This window comes from Canis lupus, chromosome 3, assembly GCF_003254725.2.
Source record: "Canis lupus dingo isolate Sandy chromosome 3, ASM325472v2, whole genome shotgun sequence".
Classification (NCBI taxonomy): Eukaryota; Metazoa; Chordata; class Mammalia; order Carnivora; family Canidae; genus Canis; species Canis lupus.
Genome location: NC_064245.1, coordinates 34,522,172 through 34,529,792, shown reverse-complemented (window position 1 = coordinate 34,529,792; position 7,621 = coordinate 34,522,172). Strand labels below are relative to the sequence as shown.

The 7,621-nt window shown below is 34.6% G+C and overlaps 1 pseudogene; it reads left to right on the top strand.

The window, feature by feature from the left end:
- The first annotated feature begins 253 nt into the window (after positions 1 to 253).
- LOC112653985 (60S ribosomal protein L7a-like) lies at positions 254 to 1,225 on the top strand (annotated as a pseudogene).
- The last annotated feature ends 6,396 nt before the right edge of the window (positions 1,226 to 7,621 follow it).

The window sequence follows — 7,621 nt, the reverse complement described above, 5'->3', positions numbered from 1 at the left end:
CTCTCTTCTCTAATACTCCACTGAACTTGTTAGTGTACTTTATAACATTTCACATTTGAGGATTTGTTGAGTTTCTTCATTCTTTTTCATTCTGTTCTTTGGATTGTGTAATCTCTATTCATCAATCTGAACGTTCTCAATTTTTCTGCAAGCTCACATCCAGAAAATGTTTTGCCACCTCATAGCCAGCTCATTTTCCTAATAATGTAGCCATACATGATAAAAGCAAATTTATAGCTCTCTCCTCCAGCAACAGAAGATGCCCAAAGGAAAGAAGTTGAAGAGGAAGAAGGTGGCTCCAGTCCCTGCTGTTGTGAAGAAGCAGCAGGCCAAGAAGGTGGTCAATTCCCTGTTTGAGAAAAGGCCCAAGAATTTTGGCATTGGACAGGACATTCAGCCCCAAAGGGACATGATATGCTTTGTCAAATGGCCCTGCCACATTCAGCTGCACTGGCAAAGGGCTATTCTCTGTAAGCTCTGAAAGTGCTTCCTGTGATTAATCAGTTCTCTCAGGACTTGCATGGCCAAACTGCTACTCAACTGCTTAAGCTGGCCCACAAGTACAGACTAGAGAAAAGGCAAGAGAAGCATCAGAGATTGTTGTCCCAGGCCAAAAAGAAAGCTTTGGGCAAAAGGGATGTCCCCACTAAGAGGCCTCCTGTCCTTTGAACTTTCACCACTTTGGTGGAAAACTAGAAGGCGGGCAGCCCAGGTGGCTCAGTGGTTTAGTGCCGTCTTTGGCCCAGGGCATGATCATGGAGACTCTGGATCGAGTCCTACATCGGGCTCCCTGCATGGAGCCTGCTTCTCCTTCTGTGTCTCTGCCTCTCTCTCTCTCTCTCTCTCTCTCTGTCTCATGAATAAATAAATAAAATCCTAAAAAAAAAAAGAAGGCTTAGTTGGTAGTGATTGCACATGATGTGAATCCCTTTGAGTTGGTTGTCTTTCTGCCTGCCCTGTGTCATAAGACAGGAGTTCCCTACTGCATTATCCAGGGAAGGGTCAGCCTGGGGCATCTGGTCCACAGGAAGACCTGCACTACTGTTGCCTTCACACAGGTTAACTTGCAGAAGACAAATGACCTCTGGCTAAGCTGGTGGAAGCCATCAGGACCAATTGCAATGATAGAAATGATGAGATCCACTGCCACTGGGGAGGCAACATCCTGAGTCAGAAGTTGGTGGCTCACATCACCATGCTGGAAAAGGTGAAGGTTAAAAACTAGTCACCAAACTGAGCTGAAGGGATGCTGTTGAATTTTCTGTACATAAAAGTAATAAAAAAAAAATCTTTTAAAAAAACAAATACATATTCTTTATATAATCAACAGCTTAGAGTTTTTTATTGTATTGGGGAATTGATGATTTGTAGGTTTGCTTAATATGAAAAACAAAAGCATACAGAGCCCCTCCCCCTGTTGCCAATACAACACAATTCTCTTGTGTCATTACTTTATTAGTGGTTCAGATTTATTCCTGTTACTATACCTTGTATCAGTGATCCTTGTGGTTATTTTCTGGAATATTTTTACTTTGGTTCCCAATATTTATTTGTAGAAATCCTAGAATAAGTTTATCAAAACATATAAAACTATTTAATGGGAATTTTTAAACGTATCAAAAGAGAGAATAGTGTAATAAGTTCACATGAATCATTTATCCAGCTTCAACAATTATGAACATTTTGTTAATCTTATTTGGTAGAACTCTCCACCTTTTTTTTTATCTCCTGATATATTTTAAGGGAAATCTCAGATCTCAAATCATTCAGTCTATTATGATTTCATCTCTAATAGAGAAAAATTTCTTTTTCTATAATGTCATTATCAACCTGTCAAAAACAACAATATATAATATACAATTTATATTAGCATGTTTCCATTTGTCTCAAAATACCTTTTAAAAACAAAGCTAGTTTATTTACATTGGGATCCAAATAAGGTGCATAAAATGCATATGACTAATATGTCCAGATACATCTCTCTTTTTGTTTGTTTGTTTGTTTGTTTATGATGGTTATGAAAATATGCCACTGACGTCTGCTCTGGGACCACAATTGAGTTTCAGTCCCAGCTGCTGCTCTTGGAATTCTCCAGTGCAGTTGCACTGAGATCATGATACTCATGGGTTCTTCCCAGTCAGTTTTGGATCATGGCTGGGATTAGACTGTACCTCTTTCATATAGGCAAAGAAATCGTTCAGTGGCCAACTTTGGCTCAAAGTCTCCCATCAGCTGGTTGGTACCTAAGAAGGCATAAGTGTGCTACAGTTATGATTCTTCCTACTCAACCCTCCTTTCTTACTTCCCTCCTTCAGAGGGAAGACATGCATTGTGATCTGAAGGCTCTTCCCATTTCCTCTTTTTCTCAATTTTTTCCCTTTATAGGCATTTTGCCTAAATAAATGCTTTGCTTCTTGGAGAAGTTGAACCTATAATTTTTTTTATTATATATCATTTTCTCCCTCATTTTCCTCCCATAATATTTGTAAAACAATATGTGTCATTTTTCCTATAAAATTTCCTATATATTTGCCAATGGATTCCTTGAGGTATAGACTCACTTGTTCCTCTCTCCCCATATTTCCTACATAGTGGTTTGCTTTAATGGTATGTGAGATATGGTACTGTGTGCTGACTATTCCATTAGAACAGGATAAACATATGTCTGGATGTCCCACTTTAAGTGTAGTTAGAGTGTTTAGATATATGTAACTCCATATCCACTTTCTTTTCCTTCCACATCCACTTTCACATAAGGAATATCATATCAAATGATCCTAGACTGGTCCCATGATCCTCTTGGGTTATAAAATGGTATACATATTTTTTTTTATAATTCTACCATTTTCTTGGCCTTTATTAGCTGAACTTCTTCATAAAGAAAATCTTGCCATATGAACAGTTTGGTTGCCTGTATAACATAATAAGGTAAGATACGTGCTTGGTTCTTTTCCTTTATATGTTGGTTTTCTGAATACTGAGTTATGCACTTTACTACAATGATGCCTGGTGGATTTTTTTTTTTTTAATTTTCAGTGTCATTTTGGATCCTAGGACTTTTTTTATGTATTTATTGAATTTCAATTTATTATATTCTTCATTCTTTTGATGTTCAAATTATCCAATACTTTGTCAATAAGAGCCCTTTTGGGTTGATTCTGTGTCATTTTGATACAGTCTCATCAATCTGCTATAAATATTTTTCTGTCTTTTTGTGAACATATGTATACATTTCTCTTGGATAAATATCTAAGAATGGAGTTACCAGGTCATAGAGCAGGCATATGTTTAACTGTATCGAAAAAAAAAAAAAAAAAAAAACCTGTTATTTTCTAAACTCATTGTATCACCAACCATGTTTGAGAGTTCCACTTGTTCCACATTCTTGTCAAAATTTGATATTATAAATCTTCTTTATTTTAGCCATTTTAGCATATGTGAAGCAATATCTCACATGCTTTTAATTTTCACATCCCTGATAACTAAAGATATTAAGCTCCCTTGCTTGTGCTTCTGGATATATATAATTATAATATCCTATTGATATAATAATATATTTTCTCTGCCAAATGTGTATATTGCACATATTTTCTCCCTGTATATGATTGTCCTTTAATTTTTTTTAATGGTGTCTTTGGACGAACAGAAAATTTATTTATTTTTTTAATTTATTTTTTATTGGTGTTCAATTTGCCAACATATAGAATAACACCCAGTGCTCATCCCATCAAGTGCCCCCCTCAGTGCCTGTCACCCAGTCACCCTCACCCCCTACCCACCTCCCCTTCCCCCACAGCTAGACGAACAGAAAATTTAAATTGTGATGACATTCAACTTATCATTTATTTAAATGGTTAGTGCATTTTTGTCCTGTTTTAGAAATATTCCCCAAGGTTAAACAGATATTCTGCTTTCCATAAGATTTTATAATTTATCTCTTATTTAAGCCTATAATTCACCTTAAATTACTTTTTTCATGTGGATATTCAAGAGTTCCAGCACTATTATTAAAGAGACTTTCCTTTTCCCATTGCATTGCCTTGGACTATGGTAAAAAGGCAATAACATGAAATCTTTGCATCTCCATGATATAGCATAGTACCAGCAATTACAATCCCCTGGAAAACATTTCCTACCTCTCTTCTTGCCCATATAACTGCTATTCGCCCATAGTATCTGTTTAGATTTCCATATTCTAGGTTAGGTGCCCTCTAATTTATGTGTCAATATTCTTCATTAAATTTTGAATTCATTTGGACAGGAACTATGTTCTCTTGACACTTCTATTGGTAGCTCTATGTTCCCTAAGTAAGTATTTGAGTGTACAAATGGTGAACTGGAAAGGCAACAAAAGAGCTATAAAACCTTTTTTTTTTTTTTTTGGAGGGAGGAGATTCTGAAATTAGAAGAATAAATTCATTGTATACAAAAAATTAATTAAAAAACTATATGCACACCCCCCAAATTTAGGTCTCATTAGTGCCTTAATGGCTCAGAAATGAAGGGATAAATCAATGGAACAGAATATATAGTCCTGAATCCTGCATTGAGTTCTAAGAATTTCGAAAATCATATGAAAAGAATTTAAAATCAACAGATATTATTGGGCAAATGAACTATTTGGAACAAAAATGAAAATAAAAATTTTAATGGATTAAGACAGCTTTTGGTGAACCATAAATGTTGTATTTTCAGAAAAAGTTAAAATGATGGTGCTGATTTTTTTTTGAATTTTATATTTCACAACAGTTCTCAAATTACAAAAACTACATAAAGTAGTGCTTTTTCACTGTCTTTAGAATTGGAACTAATGCCTCCACAGTTAAGTTGGATAAATATATACAGACATTTCACATATTACAGGATAAATATATAGGTAAACATTTCTTCTGTAAAACTAAATTTGGGAGTTAGGGTGGAAATACTTTTTTATTATTTATTTATTTGCGAGAGAGAGAAAAAAGGCAAGAGGGAGGGACAGACGAGAGGGAGAGAACTAGACTCTACGCTGAGTGCAAAGCCCAACATAGGACTTGATATCACGACCCATGAGATCATGATCTAAGACAAAATCAAGAGTTGAGTGTCCAACTGACTGAGCCTGGGGTGGAAATATTTTGAATATTACTTTGTTTTTAAAGATGCAAGATAATACCTTGTGCAATGTATTTTTGTAAAGATTTTCAAAATATTTGTCTTTGGTAGGTTTCTTTGCCACCAAATTGATAAAGTGCTATTGAAAATTTTAACTAAAGAATTTTAATATTTAGAAGTGCATGTGATATTTCAAATGAATAATAAACAGTATATTTTTTTCTCAAAAAAATATATTTTACCATTGTAAAAATACAGATAAAATAAAGTCAATTTAAAAAAATCAAACCATACTAAAAATATAGAAAACAGTATTGCCTAATAGTTAACCAATTCTTGGATAAACAAGTGCTTTTTAAATATTTTTATTTTATGTATTTATTCATGAGAAACACACAGAGAGAGGCAGAGACATAGGCAGAGGGAGAAGCAGGCTCCCACTGGGGAGCCTGATGTGGGACTCGATCCCAGGACCTTGGGATCATGCCCTGAGCCAATGGCAGATGGTCAACCACTGAGCCACCCAAGTGCCCTAAACAAATGCTTTTTAAACCTGAAAACACTGGACAAATTTCTAAAGAAAGAAAAAAATGGACCTATTTTACTACATAAAAAGGTAAACTTTCTGAAGTTAGAAAAAATACAAGGGAAAATGCCAATAATAAGAATACAGTGAAGAAATGTTGACACACTTTTTCTCTCTCATATATACCAGGGGTGGCAACTTGATTCTATAAAGGATAACATACTTAGGTTTTGCATGACAGAGGATCTTTGTCTCAATTACTCAACTCTACTATTCTAACACAAAAGCAAGTATAGACAATATGTAAAATAATTGTGGCTTTGTTTCAATAAAACATTTTTTATGTTTCAATAAAACATTTAAATTTCATTAGATTTTCACATGTCACAAGATATTCTTCTATTTATTGGAAAATTTCAATTATTTAATAGTGCAAACAACATTCTTAAGCTTGTGGTATATACAAAAACAGGCAGGTTGCCAGATTTGGCACATAGGCTTTAGTTTGCTGAATCCTGATATACAATGGGTTCTTAAAAATTAATACACATTATAATAAGAAATTTCCTAAGTGACCAAGCATAAGACATCAAAATGGCAAGACTTAACGCAAAAATGTTCAACTTCATTGATAACTAAATGCAAAATAAAATGAAATAACATTTTTTTGGCTTGACAACTCAGCAATGATTAGGAAAAAACTTATAATCTTCAGTATAATACTCTCTGAAAGGCAACACTGCATCATGTTTTGCAAGTCTTGAGGGACTCCATAACCTTTGTAGAGGATTTCCACTTTTAGGAATCTATTTCAAAGGAGTACTACAAATATATGAAAAATCATGTTCATGTGAAATATTTATAAAAACTAAAACTGGAAGCAATTCCTCTACCATTAAAGGAAAATATATGTAAATTAAAATATATTCACTAAGGAAAATATACATAAGTCTTGAAAATCACATTTTCATTAATAATATGAAGAAAACACACCAAAAATATTACCAGTGGTTATCTCTAAATAGTGGGACTATGGAGATTTTAGGTCTTGTTTATATTTTCCCATATTTTCTACATTGTCTTCAAATAAAGTACATTTAAAGTAAAAATTAAAATGTAGCAACATGAGTTGGGTGTGATGTATATAGGTAGAAAAGAGAATGAATAATAAGAATAATGGACCTGGAAAATAGACCTATGTTTGCAGAGAAGAGACAGTTCCTCGATATGGGATGGACCAGCCAAGGAATAGAGATAATAGGCATTAATGCAAAAGTGAAGGTTGCCTTTGGACAACAGCTAGCCTTGGTTATTTAGAGAAGGGACATCAGTCTTAATAAGTGTTGTCTCAATCAGAGCTCTGACTGAAGATGAATAGTCCGCCTGCAATTGGCAACAGTGATTGTAGGAGCAGAAACTGGACATTGCAGTCAAGCCAAAGTTTATTGTGATTGTCTTGGTGAAAGGAAAGAAGGTCTGCATTACTGGGAACAGGCACAAGAGGAGGAGATACACAGGAAAGAAATGCCACAGAATTGATGGTACTTGACACTGTCCATTGTTCAATGTCTTGGAATAGGTATGAGAAAAACTTAAAAAGAGGGATCTGAAATTTTGAACCTGAGAAATCATTGATATGGGTGGCATTGGGTGACTTAGGGTATGCAAAAACAAAAACAAAAACAAAAAACAAAAAAAATCCATATGGAATCAAATGATAAGGTAGATATTTTATAGGACATTGCAGTGGAATTCCTGGGAAATAGAATTTATTGATGGTTTTAGAGCTCATGAGGAAATGGATTAGAGACTGGTGCACTACCCTGTGAAGAAGTCATGTGGTGGTCCAGCTTCACCAGAGGCAGTTCAGGCTCCTATGCATTCAAATAGTACAGAACTGAATCATGTCCTCTGCACAGCATTGCCCCACTTAAATACTTAGACCTTACATTTTTTCTTTCTTTCTTTCTTTCTTTCTTTCTTTCTTTCTTTCTTTCTTTC